The sequence below is a fragment of the Typopeltis vanoorti genome, chromosome 25 (assembly GCF_054136105.1).
Source record: "Typopeltis vanoorti isolate ZY-2024b chromosome 25, IOZ_Tvanoo_1.0, whole genome shotgun sequence".
NCBI lineage: Eukaryota > Metazoa > Arthropoda > Arachnida > Uropygi > Thelyphonidae > Typopeltis > Typopeltis vanoorti.
In genome coordinates, this window is record NC_143573.1 from 65,696,151 (window position 1) to 65,713,082 (window position 16,932).

The following is a 16,932-nucleotide window of genomic DNA, read 5'->3' on the forward strand; positions in this document are numbered from 1 at the left end:
ATATTGAGCTATTAAGGCTCTGATCATGACAGGAGGGTAACAGCAGTAGGCGAGCCTCAGTTAAAACTTCATTGGCTACAACATTGCCATCCATTACCTTCCAAGGGCATTAATCCCCACTGCTCATGGTTGATTCGCTACCCACAATTGATACCTTATAGTCCTTATAAGGACTGGCTTAAAGGGGCGAAGCAAGAATGCTTTTCATATTCCCCGTTATCTGTAGCGGACAGTGTAGGGATAAGGTTATTGAGCTATTATTAAAGCTCCGATCATGGCAGGAAGGTAACAGCAATAGCCGAGCCTCAGTTAGGGCTTCATTAGCTACAGCATTGCTATCCATTACCCTCCAAGGGTATTGGATTGAATGAATCAATCACCGCATCTCACGGTCGATTGATTCTGCAATCCACAATTGATACCTTATAGTCCTTATAAAGACTGGCTTAAAGGGGCGAAGCAAGAATGCTTTTCATCTTCCCCGTTATCTGTAGAGGACGGTGTAGGAATAAGGTGTTATTGAGCAATTAAAGCTCTGATCATGGCAGGAGGGTAACAGCAATAGCCGAGCCTCAGTTAGAACTTCACTGGCTACAGCATTGCCATCCATTACCCTCCAAGGATATTGGATTGAACGAATCAATCACCGCATCTCAAGGTCGATTGATCTCTCAGACCACAATTGATACCGGAACACAACTTTACTAATTATTCAAAATTATCATATTTTTTAATAGGTGTAGGAATATATTTAATATATATCTTGCTTTATTTAGTCTTTTAATGATTTTAAAGAGAATGTTTAATTTATTTTTAATTTTAGTTATTTTATATAATTTATTTCCATAATTAAAGAAAATAGCTAAACTCTCTGAAATATCATTGAACATATCAGATACAGTTCTAATTTTGAAAAGTGTTTCGTGTGACTGCTCCTATTCTGAACAACTTCTCAACAATGCTTTGGCGCCATTGTGTTATAGGATCGCACGACATCATTCATTGTAATACGTATCACGTAATTTGTACGCAGTGCTTTGACCTTTTTTGAAGAATGACTATGTTAGAAAAATTGGTTTCCGTGACTGTTTATGGAAACTACGCATTCAGTTCGATTAACAGGAGAAAATTGGTGTTGTCTGTATTCATGCAGTTACTGTACTGCCCAGTTAGGGTATCAAGCTACTTTACTGGGAAATTATTATACAATAAGGTGTTTCCTGTTACCTTTTTTTGCCCAGCATTTCAGATAAAAATTCTTCAGAGACGGGATCTGAATCCAGGTCTTTACAGCGAAAGGGCTCCGTTGAAACCAACTATGCTTGAAGGTTCCTTTACCATTTTACATAAATACCGAAATATTTTTTTCATATTTTTCCAGTGACGTGAGTAACTTTATTGTGCTAAGATGTCTCTGATAGTTTTGAATCCTGTATTTTAGATATTTCAGCCATTTACTTTAAACATGAAATTATTTAAAATAGTAAATTAAAATTAAAAGTATGTTTAAAAATTAATGTAATCTCTGTAGAAAATGTTAAGCAGATTAAATAAAATATAGCAAGTTATACTGTAATATATTTTCCTACACCTATCATAAAATAGAATATTTTTATTAATTAATAAAGTTGTAATTTGGCAACGGTTGTACACCGACTAGTGGAGCATATCACTCAAGGATACAACTGGAACCTTCACACAGCTGCAGTTTTTCTGGATATTGCCAAGGCCTTTGATAAGGTATGGCATCAAGGATTACTCTATAAACTCATTCAGGCCAACATTCCAACAAACCTTACCCGTCTAATAAAATCATACCTCACTGACAGATCCATGCAGATAAAAATAAATGGCACCATCTCAACTAGGCGCAAAATCCGGGCAGGAGTACCACAGGGATCTCTTTTGGCTCCTTTACTTTTCACAATCTACGTGGCGGACATTCCACAGAACCTGAGGACTACCATCACAGCCCTATATGCTGACGACACAGCCATAATGACAAGATCTCTCCACCCACACCTGGCGGTCAGTCGTCTCCAGGATACTATCACAAAGCTAGAGAAATGGTTCTCCGACTGGAGGATACAAGTAAACCCCGTCAAAAGCTCAGCTATACTATTCACCAGACGCAAAGCCTTCATCCAAGATGATATTGAACTTCTCGGAAAAAAGATACCATGGCAGACAGAAGCCAAATACCTTGGAGTACAGCTAGACAAAAAGCTAAATTTCAACAGCCATATCAAGCTCATAGGCACAAAGACATCCAGAACAATAGCCCAACTCTATCCCCTGATCAATCGCAACAGCAAATTGGATAAACGCAACAAGCTGTTATTATATAAGATGGTAATTCGACCAGTAATCACATATGCATCCCCGGCATGGAGTCACACATCCAAATCTAACATCCAGAAACTACAGAGGATACAAAACAAATGCCTGCGGATGATCTTAGACGCCCCATGGTTCGTCAGAAACACGCAGATCCACAGAGAAACCGGAACCCCTGACATCCGTTCTCTCCTTCATGACCATGCGGAAAAGTTCTTCAGCAAGGCACATTCTCATCCCAACCCACTAATCAGACAAGCTTCCAGTTATAGTGAACATGACTATCAAAAACACAAAAGACCCAAGGAAATCCTGCTTTCAGCAGAACAGAGCTAACTCCATAGTTCACAAAGTGCGAGCATAAGTCTCACAACCTCCCCCATCAAGCTTCTCCACACAGATAAAGGGAAAAATAAAAAGCATTTTATGCTTCACCCAGCAAGCCAGTAACGTTGTTGTGGCAACGGTTGTGCTAGGAAGTTATCCTTAGACTTCCTCTATTATTTTTTGTAAGCTTTTATTATATGAACTATCTTTAACTAATATTTAACTAATATTACAAACACTTTCACAATATTAAAATATCGTGAACGTGTCTATAATGTTACGCATTACTCATGATGAAAGAAGTGCATCATTTCCTGTTTTACTATTACTAATAATGTAATTTTAAATATCTCAGTAGTTCAATGGCTTTTTGCGTATCACTCTGGTTAAAGAAACTTGAGTTTAAATCCTATCTATGACAACAGGAGTTTTGAATGGAATAAACAATTAACTATTCTATCCTAGCGAAATCTGGTTCACACAAAGCCAGTTTTGACTGTATTATGTTACTGCACCTAAAATGTCAAAAGAAAATGATGACATTAAACTTAATATAATGACAGTAATAATATTAAGATGACTTATCAAACTATCCTATTCGTATGTGGTATATGAGAGGATATCTCTCCCCACTTGACAGAAAAATCTTTCATGGTGGGAATAAAGAATAAAACAAAACTCCTCTAAAAAGAATTTTATTTAAATTTATTTATTTAAAAATAGCATCCTAAACGTGGACTATTCCTAGATTCTCTGTTTTGTTTCATCAAACAAGTGTGTCGAAACTTAGGGTTTACTCAGCGGCAGGCAAAAACCTACTAACTGTGCCAAATCTTGGCTCTAGCGGAACATTTCAATGAGAGGCTCTCATAGTTCAATGTAATAAGTTGTTTGTTTCGAATCTTTCTTATGATGTTATCGCTTGGAATAGCAAAATAATTTATTATTTACCTCATTTCTGATAATCAATGTATTAGCATTTTATGCGATTATAACACTTCCTATCATCTTATCAAGAAAAAGCAATCAGGTTTCATTTTCTTCTAAAATACTACAAGATTTACGTATATAACATTATATTATTAAGGCGTCAAAACTGGCAAATGTTTCTATAATACTATCTCGACAGTTATTAATCATATTTTTATATACAAGATAAAGAAAGGTGTCTTAGCATTTTATTAATCCACTATGGATTTTTTAAAAGATTAATCCTAACCGTCCTTTCCACTCCTCCTTATAAGGACTGGCTTAAAGGGGCGAAGCAAGATGCTTTTCATCTTCCCCGTTATCTGTAGAGCACAGTGTAGGGATAAGGTGTTATTGAGCTATTAAAGTTCTGATCATGGCAGGAGGGTAACAGCAATAGCCGAGCTTCAGTTAGAACTTCATTGGCTACAGCATTGCCATCCATTACCCTCCAAGGGTATTGGATCGAATGAATCAATCACCGCATCTCACGGTCAATTGATTCAAAATAATCTCCATGTTCCACTCCTCGCATAACGGTACTGACTTGATGGGTGAAGCATAAATGCTTTTCATATTTCCCTCCATCTGAAAAGGAAAGTTCTTTGGGTGGAGAATTATTGAGCTTTAAGCTCGCCCTGAACGGGCAGTGAGGTTAACTCTGTTCAGCTGAGCATAGAATTGACTTGGGTCTCTTGTATTTGCAGAAATCTGCTTCATTATAGTCTGAAGCTTGCTTGATCAGTGGGTTCGGATGATTAATTGTCTTATTCAAGAACTTTTCAGCTAGGTCATGAAGAAGAGTTGTGATGTAGGGAATGCTGACGTCTCTGTGGATTTGGGAGTTTCTGATAAACCATGGAGCATCTAAACTCATTCTCAGACATTTGTTTTGTATTCTCTGCAGCTTCTGAATATTTGTCTTCGAAGTGTGACTCCACGCAGGAGATGCATAAGTTATGACTGGGCGTATTACCATCTTGTATATGAGCAGTTTGTTCTGAGTATCTAATTTACTTTTTCTGTTGATCATGGGGTAGAGCTGCGCTATTGCTTTAGACGTCTTTGAACTTATGTGTTCTATCTATATGGTTGGTGAATTGTAGTTTTTTATCCAGAATTACTCCAAGATATTTGACTGTATTCTGCCATGGGACTTTAACACCTAGTAAATGTATATCTTCCTTGATTTGAGGCTTTTTTCTAGTAAACAGTATGGCTGAGCTCTTCTGTGGATTGGTTTGAATTCTCCAGTCCATAAACCATCTTTCCAGCGCGTGAATGCTGCTTTGGAGTCTCTTAATAGCCAGTTTTGGGCTGAGACATCTGGCTAATAATGCAGTGTCATCAGCCATCAGCATATAATGCAGTGATTGTTGAGCTTGGGTTTTGAGGGATATCAGCAATATAGATAGAAAACAGCAAGGGGGCCAAGAGTGAGCCCTGCGGTACTCCCGCCAGAACCTTGCGTCTGGTTGATACAGTTTCATTTATTTTGACTTGCATGTATCTGTCTCTGAGGTAAGAGTGAATTATTTTAACTAGATTAATAGGTATATTGAATGTGATGAGTTTGTAGAGAAGACCTTGATGCCACACCTTATCAAAAGCCTTTTCAGCATCTAAAAAGACTGCAGCTGTATGAAGATTCCGATTGAAGCCTTCGGAAATGTATTCGATCAGCCTGTGGATCTGCTGAACGGTAGAATGGTTTTTTCTGAATTCAAATTACTCATTTGGGATTATATGTAGTTGGTCCGTTTGTGATTGAAGTCTAGTAAGGACTACTTTTTCTGCAATCTTTCCAAGGTTAGACAGAAGACTGATAGGTCTGTAGTTTTCAGGGAGTTAAGCGTTTTTTCCCATCTTTTTGATTGGTGTGACATCTGCTATTTTCCATTAAAGGGAAATACTAGAATCTGAGGATGGCATTAATTATGCTGACTAGATGTACAATGGCTTTTCTGGGGAGAAGTTTAATTATTCTGTTAGTAATTCCATCTGGGCCCGGAGCTTTATTGTTGTTCAGGTGGGTTATAATGTTTATAGCTTCTGTTGGAGAAGTGGGTGTGAGAGATTCTAGATCATCTTTTTGTTCTGTTATGGCCTGCCTAACTCGGCGGTGAATCTTGTAGATAAGATTAATGTTCAAATTTTCATATGAGGGGTTGCATTGACTTTCCAAGCTGTCGGCTAGAGCCTCTGCTTTTTCCCCATCATTGTGAGCTATTCCTTTCGAGGTTTGAATTGGGGGTAAAAGTTGTCTTTTGGTGCGGAAGGTTCGCAGAAACTTCCATATGGAGTTGTCCTCAGGGTTTAATTTTGTTAGCTTAGATTCCCACTCCCGGTTTCGATGTGTCTGGAGGGCTTCACGTACTTATCTGTTTAATTTGTTCAAATTTGCTTTATCTTGAGGAGCTCTTGTGTTATGATACCGCTTTCTGGCTTTGTTTATCAGTCTAATTAAATCCATAATTTCCTCGGGGATCCGTCCACTAGGGTGAAAAACTGTGGTTTGGGTAACTGCCTTTATTGCATTTTTGATTTGATTGGTAAAGTTGATTGCAGCCATTTCTATCTCCTTTTTAGTATGAATAGTAGGGACTGGGCCAATGTGATCAGGTAAGATTCTGGTGAGTTTGTCCCAAGATATGAAAGAGTGGGGAGGGGAGAATTGTTCTTGTGTACCAAGTTTAAGCAGAATAGGGTTATGATCTGATGAAAGTTCATTTATTGTTTCCAGCTGGTATTGGTATCTGATGTTTTTGAGGACAACTATGTCAAGTACATCTGAACTTCCAGTTGAGCTTATGATGGGTGGGCTCTGTGGGTCCGGTTACAACAATAGAATTTTGCGTTGCGTAATGGTTTAGAATTCGACTTTTATCATTGATTGTGGAGCTATGCCAGGCTGTATGTTTGGCATTAAAGTCACCAGCCATGATGATGGAGTCGGAGAAGCCGAGAATGGGGTCCAAATCGGATACCAGCAATGGAATACTGGGTGGATTATATACAGCGTAGATTTTGATATTGCCAGCGTTGTTGGTATTAACTTCAATGCCAGTTATCTCTAGGTTCTTGGTTTGGGGATTGGTCAGAACATTGTGGCTTAGATAGTTTTTAATGTATATAGCTGTTCCTCCTCCACTTTCGGTTAGTCTATCTGTTTTGTACATAGTATAGTTCCGTAATTTGGGATTATTAGCTGGCCTGAGATGTGTTTCGTTTACCAGTATTATGCCTGTGAGAGAACTCTTGTAGTTCTAGGGTTTTATTGCTGAGTCCTTTGGCATTCCATGCCGTGATCATGAGAGAGTTCGGATGGAATTTTCTTCTATTCATTGTTGAGGGCTGTCAGAATTGAGTGGGTATCTTGTAGGAATCTTTTCGTGGAGGACGGTGAAGGATTCGTCAAACTGAATTCTTGTAACATGGTAGCTAGTGAGGCAGTTAGTACTGAAGTTAGATTTGAGCTTATTTGATCATAAGATGGATCAGCCTTTGTTCGTGCTGCCTCTGCATAAGTTTTAGGCATTTGTTTCCTTTCTTGAGTTGTTGGGCTACTGATAGTTTGGGCTGGGGTGTGATTAGCACGGCTGGCTTGAGCATCGCTGAATTGTGTTGGAGGGGTAGTTTTTTGTAACCCTCGGTTATTTGGGTGTGTAATGCATCCCTTGTAGTTTTCAGGGTGAGGTCCTCCACAATTTGCTCATTTAGCTGGAGTGGATCTTGGTTTTGTGCACATGACTGTCTGGTGGCCCTCGCCACATTTTAAACATCTGTAATTTGCCTTGCAGAGTTTTTGGGCATGGCCAAACCTTTGGCACTGCCCAGCCATCGACTTCTTCCTTAGTGGTTCAGTAGAAATTCTGAGGCCACATATCGTTGTTAATTCATAAATCTCTTTCTGTGTCTTATCAATTTCTACGAGTATTAGTGGCACTGGTCTTTTATCTGCCCTGAGCATCCTGCTCACTTTCACTGGTGTTAGGTTCCGACTCATGAGATCAGTGGTGACTTCTTCACAGGTGACACCCTCGGTCACTCCGCGAAGCACAACCTTGAGATTTTTCTCGCTGGGTAAAGCAAAAGTATGATATGGGAGACTTTTGTTATCCATTAGTCTTGTTAGCTGTCTGTAGTCAGTGACTGAGGCTGGTTGGATTTTGACTCCTTCATCTTGATTTTTTGCCCAGGAATATGCAATTTTGTGTTCTCTAAGGGCTGTGGTGACAGTGGTCCATTTGTCCTTGTCCCTAAGTATTACTGGTGGAACCTTTTCGGTGTTCTTTGGGAGTTCTAATGTACATGTGTCTTCATCCATCTGGTCCTCTATGATTCTTCTTCTTTTGTAAGTGTGCTCCCCTTGAGAGATGTTTTGACAGGGGGATTTTGGTGACAGAGCAGCAATGAGATCTCATTCTCCTCCGTCTCTCCATCATTAGAGTGAATGTACTCTTTTATGAATCCTGGCCAGTCAGTTTCTAATTTGCTTATTATAAGTTTGAGCACTTCTAGAGACTGCTCCTTGTTAAGGAACTGGATGTGATCTTTGATGTTGTCCATCTCAAAGTGGCGATATCCTGCCAGCAGAGATGGGTTAAAAGCAGTATAATAATCCCGCAGGGCCGGGGGCCTGCCAGCAAAGTATCCTGTAGACCTAGACGGACTACTAGCAATATATGATCCTGTACGGCTTGAAGCCTGCCAGCAAATGTCCTGTAGACTGAGTTAGTCTACTAGCAATGTAGGCCTAGCGAATCGCGCTTGTAATTACAAATGACTTACCTGGATAAAGCACTATGAAAAATAAAGTGACTGTTTATGGTAGCAAGCAATCAACTACTATTACTAATGAATAAGCATAAATATAAATCGCTAAAAACATATCAAACCAATTCATAATTCATCATCAATAATACACGACACTAAACACTAACACACGAGCCGCCATCTTTTTCTCTATCTCCTGTTCCACTCCTCTTATATCCTTATAAGGACTGACTTAAAGGGGCGAAGCAAGAATGCTTTTCATCTTCCCCGTTATCTGTAGAGGACAGTGTAGGGATAAGGTGTTATTGAGCAATTAAAGCTCTGATCATGGCAGGAGGGTAACAACAATAGCCGAGCCTCAGTTAAATCTTCATTGGCTACAGCATTGCCATCCATTACCCTCCAAGGGTATTGGATTGAATGAATCAATCACCGCATCTCACGGTCGATTTGATTCAGTTATCAACTCAATCATTAGCCTGTTCCACTCCTCAATCTCAATGGCAACGGTCATATTTCATATATATAAGTAACAAAATGGTGTATTATCATATTCTTACTATATCTTAGATGTGAGTAAGCTGTAGTTAAAATATGGATTCTGTTTTCTTATTGAAAAGTTTTAATTACAATTATTATTGAATTATACGAATGACTTGGGTATATTTTTGACCGGCTTAATGGTAACACACCCCCAGAATGTTTTCATGTTATGCAATACATTACTATACATAAAAACTACCATCTTAGAGTAATACAGCGAATTTGCTGATCGCATGTTTTGCCTTGCAGAATACCAAATGTTATTCAAGATTCCCGCATTGGCTTAAAGGACGCCTTTTAGATTTTCGGATTTTCGTGTAAATATGATTTAATTACTGAATTTTTAATCAGAGCGAATCGGCAGGCTCTCCCTGCTTATTTTGAAGAATAATCAGTACGATTTTCTTTGATTCTGAAGGCGATGTGCATCAGGATTTATTTTCTCGTCAAACTGTCAAGCAGTAACGACTTAAGTGTTCTAAGATGATTAAAAAAAATATGTTTGCCGAAAACGATCAGACAAGTAGAATGCTCAGAAGCAATTAGTTCTTTACAACAGAGGTCCGATGCAGATCATGTTTCCTATACAACAGTTGTGGCCCAAAACAACACACTGCATTCAGCATAGTCCCTGCAGTTTCTTTTTGTTTCCAAAGATGAATTTGGATCTCTAAATTAAACTTCAAGACATTTTAGAGATTTAAACAGAACTGCAGGCGATGCAGAACGCGATCTCAAAACAAAGAGGTCAAGGATGTTTATATCACTGACAGAAACGCTAAACTCGGTGTGCAAAGTCCCCAAGAGTTGAAGGAAACAACATCGGCGATCTTTAATTTAATTAAATTAAGCTTGCATTTTGCTTTTAATCAGTCCTCTGGGAAGTTGTGGATAGTACTTGGATTTTTATATATTTTAAAGAGAAAACCATTCTAGAGACATTGTTCAAGACTTCCTTTGTGGAACTATATGGTCTATCGTTGGTAGATGTCCTACCCTGGAATAAAAATGCATTCTGGTACTTCCAGCTGTCTTTTGTCGTAAGCGGTTGTAAGTCAGTACAAGATTGCATCAACACTGATAATTCATAAGGACACTTGCAAATATCTGCTATGATTGTCGCATGTTCCTAACCCATCTGTGCTCCAGTATTTGCATATAATCTGTCAAGAAAAGAAATTATGCTAGCGCCGTTTTCTAGGAATCACAATCAATGAGTATGAGTGTACAGCGATATATTTTAACGTAAAGAAAATCAAAGAATTAATTTTCTTCATCGAAATACTATTGTGTTCGTATTGGTTCCGCACCTCTATTCCCCAAATAACACACACACACACACACACACACACACACACAAAAAAAAAAAAAAACGATCTTAAGACAGACATTTTTCTGTTTTCTATTTTAAAGAACAGAAATCTGTTTCTTTGTTCATATTGACTTACGATCCTTCCTCTTCACTAATCTTAAAAAATAGCAACTTCAAACTGAGCCCCCCTATGCAAACAGTACTAACAAATGCAAATACATATCGTACAAAGTTTCAAGAGATCTACAGATAACCCCCAAGCGATCGTAAATAACTAAGAGAATGTCATAATTAATAAACGAACTTCACAAACCGCTAACAATATTCAAAGAATTTTAAGTACAATTTTTTATAAAAACCATAGCAATTACCACCAGATGGTTTTAACGCTGCTAATATCTAGAGTATGAATTAATAATAATGCGAATATTAACGAAAAAAAGAAAGATAGATAGAAAAAGAAATAGTTTTAGCCGTGGATTGCAATAATGTACTATAGACTTAGAATATTTCGTTTGTCGTAGGCACATTAAAAAAGTTTACTAAACTTTTATTATAAGTTCCATTCAGTTATTATAAGACTAATATCTGAAATCTTTGTTAACACAAATTGGCTAATCAGAAAGCCTTTAATTGTTAAATTAGCAAATTTATCCTGCTTAGCAAACCTAAGCAGGATCAATTTGTGCAAGGAATGTATCATATTAATATTTTTGTGTGTTTTTTAGTTGATTTTAGCAGCTCTAATATGTTGATTAGATTATTAAATATAGCATTGAGTTTATACCTTGCTGTACCAAATAATTTGCCACAAAAAATGTGTCCTAATAATTTTTGCAAGATAGTATAGATGATCTGACAGTCGATAAAATTTTCGCTTATTTACACTTGTTAAATGTTGGATTATTTGATTTTTTTTTGAGCTAATAAGTGTTCAAATGTAAACATATCTGTAATTGAGCTACCCTATTTATTAAACCAATAAAAATAACCATAAGACAAGAGAAAGATTCATTTCAAATCAAGTCCTGATAGCACTAAAAATTATCTGCATTATTTCTTCGTCCAGGTAGCATTATGAATTTCTACAAAAGAAAATTCATGCATATGCGACAGTGATGCCATCTGACAATGTAAGAAGTTGTTCAAAACAACTTTCAATAATAGCATTTTACTATTATTACGTAAAAATCACCGAATTGTAACCTCCAACACAAAATGAGTTTTAACATACACTTAAATTAGCTCAATGAACTTGTGCGTGTTAAGAACACTTCAATGTAGCATTGCTTAGCACTTTTAAATCTCCTTTAAAATGAAAAAAAAAAAAAATTGGTTGTCTCGATTACTATTCATTAGAAAAGGATTCTGTAAATCTATAGTTTCTAAGATGTCTTCATTGACTTTTATTATGCAAATAAAAGACATAGAAAAAGTTCCAGCTGGGTTCTCTTTCATAAACGGATAAGCATCACAATATACACTCTTAAAAATCCTTTTTCTTCTTCTTTTGTAGAAATTTCCTATTTTAAAAATGCACTTTCTCGTTAAGCAAAGGCATGAAGATCGTCTTCGTCCCTTCTTAATGTAATTTAGCTTCCTTGCTCATTTACATTCCTTCATTATAAACACTACTAAAGGAATTATCGAGAAGAATGATCAAGGGATGCCAATAAATCAATGTTTCATGTGTTCGTTGAGAATGCGTGGAACGTCTTTGTTTGGAACTTTACAATATGCGTTTCTATTCTTCTTTCTTTTGCACTGTACTGAGACAAAGGCAGTGGTAGTAGATGAATATGTTTGGAATTCAACTGCTTGCGAACGTTTTATGATAACTTGGTCGATTTCTGAATCAATGACTCTCCTCCGTTTTCCTCTGTTTGTATTTGTATCTTATACAGCACTAAAAATCTCGGTCTATTGATATTCATTTGGTCGGCGATGTATGGTGGAAAAATCTATAAATGTGTTTCTTGCCAAAATATGCAGTATGGTCAAAAAAAAGATATTTTCTTTATATCTGAATTTAATAACGATAAACCCGTAACAACAAAAGCTTGCGGCTTTAATAATAAACAAAAAATTAATAAAGTAGATTATTTAAATTATAAAAGTATTATTCAAGAAATATTTTGGTATGTTTTAATTTAAAAAGTAAAACAATTAGATTACGGAAATATTCTATATTCAGATAATACTTTCGAGTATATTATAGATACAACTATATTATATATAAAACTTTTATTTTATATAAAATAATCTTACAAATATCAAAAACTTTCCAGATTGTTATGAGAACATATTTTTAAAATAGAGAATATATTTATAGTGATTATATTTATAGAGAATATATATTTATAACGAGAATACATAAAGACTCCATGTTATTTTTATATTTGGATATAAAATATCGCTGGATCTATAATATCCTTCATTGTAATATCTTATTTATACCAAATTAAATACTTTTGTCTTTATATTTTAGTAACCAAAAACTGCTTCATTTATTCGGGGGGACATGCCATTCTCTTCATTTATTCGGGGGGACTCTTCCTCCATTAAATAATAAAAAAAAAACTTGATCCAAAATAACTCTGGCAAGCTTCTCGGTAATTTCCTCTTTTCCTCTGGTGCGCTGTAAGCAAGGGGAAAAAATTGAAACCTTTTCCAGGTATGCCATTAATTATACATTTGCTTAATTAAAGATCACAGGCGTGAATATTTAAATGTTGATTTAAGCAGGAACTCTTAACCCATGTGATCTTGCTTTTTTTTCGTCTCTGTGGACACCTATGTTCACTGTCTTCGCTCGAAAGATTAAATTTTTATTGCCACTCTTGTTAAAGGTTTTACTGACAATGAACAGCTTGCGTAAAGGGAACTTAAAAAAAAAATTAATGAATGCGATCCTGTCATTTCTTCAAACTTCGAACACTTCGGAGGAAATGCAATTTTAACAGAAGTAATTTAATATTTAATTCCATGCGTGTTTTTTTCCCGTAACATTAATGAATGATTAGATCATTGCATTATCTGAAAGATTTTAGATAACCTTTATCTTATTTATTAATTTTCGAAACTTCATTACTTTGATTTTTAAATAACTAATTATAACTCAAAAAATGTATAATTGGAATCAGAGAAAAGAGATTTAAAATAATATTTGACATTTAAAACATCAGCTTCTAAGTATCGCTACGAAGATATTGACACGTGATATTTCTATGAATTAGAGTCTTTTTCATCTTAGTTTCTATTTAAGGAGAATTTTCGTATAAGAACGTTGGTTCTTCTGAGGGGCGTACGCATCCGATATTGACTCGAACTTTGGTTGGAAAAACCTGGTTCAAATACTGTACTCGAAGAACCAATATAAGTAATTTTTAAATTAAGGTAAGTTAGATGTCATAAGGTGGTAGGATTTTCCATCCAAAAAAGCAGGCAGGATGGTCAGAAGAACGCGCGCACTTTACAAACAAAATATACTGACCTTATAGCCCTGTTGCTTCGATTGTAAATCCCAAATAATCTTCTGAGCGATAAAAGTCCTTCCATCTCCATCAGAGACTAATTAAACGCCCTTTAGGTTAAAAATGATCCTTTTAAATATTTATCGTAACACAGCCTCCATTATAAGTATTTTATTTATTTGAATCATTATATACGGAAGGTGGAGAGTGTTTGAATAAATATTTATCATCTACATTTAAATGAAAAATATTTATCTATTGATGGTGTATATATTTATTTACTTGAAGAACGACTTGAATACCCATAATGAAGGTGTTTGTAAAATAGTGAGCTTAGAAGAGCTAAAAATGAAAATATATATTAAAACCAAATAGGTTCATTATTTCTTTACAAGCGTATTCATAATACGAAAGCTCCGCTCAGTCTGTTTCGCCAGCAACAGTGAAGCATGTCAACGTATAGCTTGATTTAACTTCCATCAGATAATATTGCATATCAATCCCTCTTCTAAAAATGCTTCAAAAATAATTAATCCGAGCGATACAATGTATTCGAATTCGTCAAGAAAAGACGTGCGAATGTAGAAATAATACATCATCTTATTAAGTTCGTTACCAAGAGCTCTTTGGATGGCTGAATGCAAAACCTTGCAGTAAACATCGAATTCTGCTTTCAGCCTCCTCATGTCAGCGACCAAGAACAAGTCTCACAGCCGACGATCCTCCATTAGATGAAAGACTTATAAGATTACATTTCCGTGCTATTCTTTATAACCTACGCCAATATATCGACGGCAGCAGCTGCTACAACAATCCATTACCCACCACACATCCGTATCGCCGCTGTAATATTCTCTAATGGATGTCCGCAGCTTTGACGGCAATCCGTTAGCCTTATCTATGGTACCAAGCCACTTTTGTGGAGAGGAGGATTATTTTGAAAGAAAGCATAACCCTCTGTCTTCCCCCGTTTTCCTTCTTTCTCTGGATGTTAGATTCAAACGAAAATGTCATCGTGCAAAGAAAGAGTTTCGCTTCTTCGCTTGTCATTGCCGAAATTCGCTTTCTGTTTAACTAGACAGACGTGAAACCAAACGTAAAGACCGTCAATACAATGCGAAGACTGTACGATTGTTTATGTGCATGGTATTAACTTAATCTCGAATTTACTTATGGCAAAAAAATAATTTCTTTAATCTTGGCCAATCGTTGACTTCATCTTGGTTCAGTTGACGGAGTCATTTGTCACCGACATTTGTCATAAATGTCAATGTCCCTGTATATGTGTGATAAATGCGAATTTGGACTTGCTTTTCATGATACGAAGCAACATATTCTTTATTTTTTTCATACGGTAGCCAAATCAGAATGCATTACCATCTATGAAACATTTTTATGTAATGTGGCTTATCCTGAACACATTAAAAGTCCGACATCAAATGTTATTTTACAGATTTACACATTAAAAAAATGCATGCTTTTAATGTTGAACTGTGCCAGTTTAATAATGTGAAAAAAGTATTTGATAATGAAGAAAAATTAAGTTTATTTCATATTACTGTTTATTCTGCGATACTTTTAATTTTATTCATAATTATGGCATATTAATGAAATACAATTTTTATATTACTGATAATTTACTGATACTGATTTATATTACTGATAATTTACATCATTATTCATAATTATGGCATATTAATGAAATACAATTTTTCTATTACTGATAATTTACTAAACCAGCATTTGCCAGTGTCTTAGTATGATGGTGATGGTGGTGCAGGATGAACAAATGCAAATAATAAAATATGATTAAAATCCAAAAATAAATAAAATACTGACATCTGTCGAATGTGACTGATCATTAAGAAATAATTCCCGATTGAAAAAAAAAAAAAAAAAACACGATTTCGTGATTTCCTGATTCACAATTTCTTTACGATGAGTTCACGATTTCAATTAATCAGCAATTCGCTCAGTACAGTCAACTAGTAGAACATCTTCCCCATCCCTCCATCCCCTATATCGTTACTTTGTAAGTGTATTAACATTTCGGCTCACTTTTCTTATATCGTTCTTTAACATCGTAAATTAATCCGGCGCTGATGAGGTGGGAAAATGTAACAAAAGGGTAAGGTGGGGTCCCACAGACCCACCCAAATAATGTAGTATTATAGAAATCCATATCTTTTTAATCAATATTAGATTACGTATTGTTTAAGAATCTTCCTCACAGTCTTGTTCTGTATCCGACTCATGGTTACTGACTAATTCTAAATCAATTTCACTGTCATCATCTCCGCTAACCACGTGTGACTCAGTGTCACGCGTTGTTAAAAAGTTATAGTCAATTTAAAATCTTTGGGGGTCTGTGACACGCTGTTTAATGATTTTCATCTTCTTTAGTCTATGCATATTTATACAGACTGATAACGTATCCATTTCGTTCTGGAAATCTATCTTTGGATGAAACTGTTAAGTTTATTCGCTAAAATCCATATAATACCAAATCATAAGACTCATTAATACGATATGGGTCTTCCCACCAATCAATAATACTAGAAAAACATTCATAGTAATTTTAATATTTTTATTTTTATATGGACTGCCAGAGAAGTCATCGCTCATCTCTTTTCTTTTATAAAGATTTTTCAGAGATCAAAAAGAATTTCATCAAGTCCTCTATTTCTGAGGAAAAAGTCAGCAAATAGTAGCTTTGATCATTTTATTCTGTCTTGCACGGTTCTTCGTGTCGATATGATGACAAAATACGTTGCTTAGGTTACAAAAAAAAGAGGAAAAAAAAATGAAAATTCTGCACTTACGAAACGTAGACAATATATCAGCATGATTTCAGATCATTTCCCTGAAAGGAATTGAAACAGCTTCAATTTTTAAAGAAATACATTCGTTTCTAGAAAGTGCTTCATTTTTAAAATGCGATTTTTAGAAATTCACTGTTAACCGCGAATTTTAAAAATTCAAATTAAATACAGTCACATTCTAGATTTTATGTAAAAATGCTAATTCTGTGTATTAAGCGACACAATTCGCTGTTAGAAATCAAAATACAAAATAAGATAATCGACAATAAAATAACAATGTATAGTGATGGTAAATTCTGATGTTTATGGAAATTATTCCTGACAATCTAAAAAGTCTCAATGGAATTCTATGTACAGTGACGTCATTCTGTTT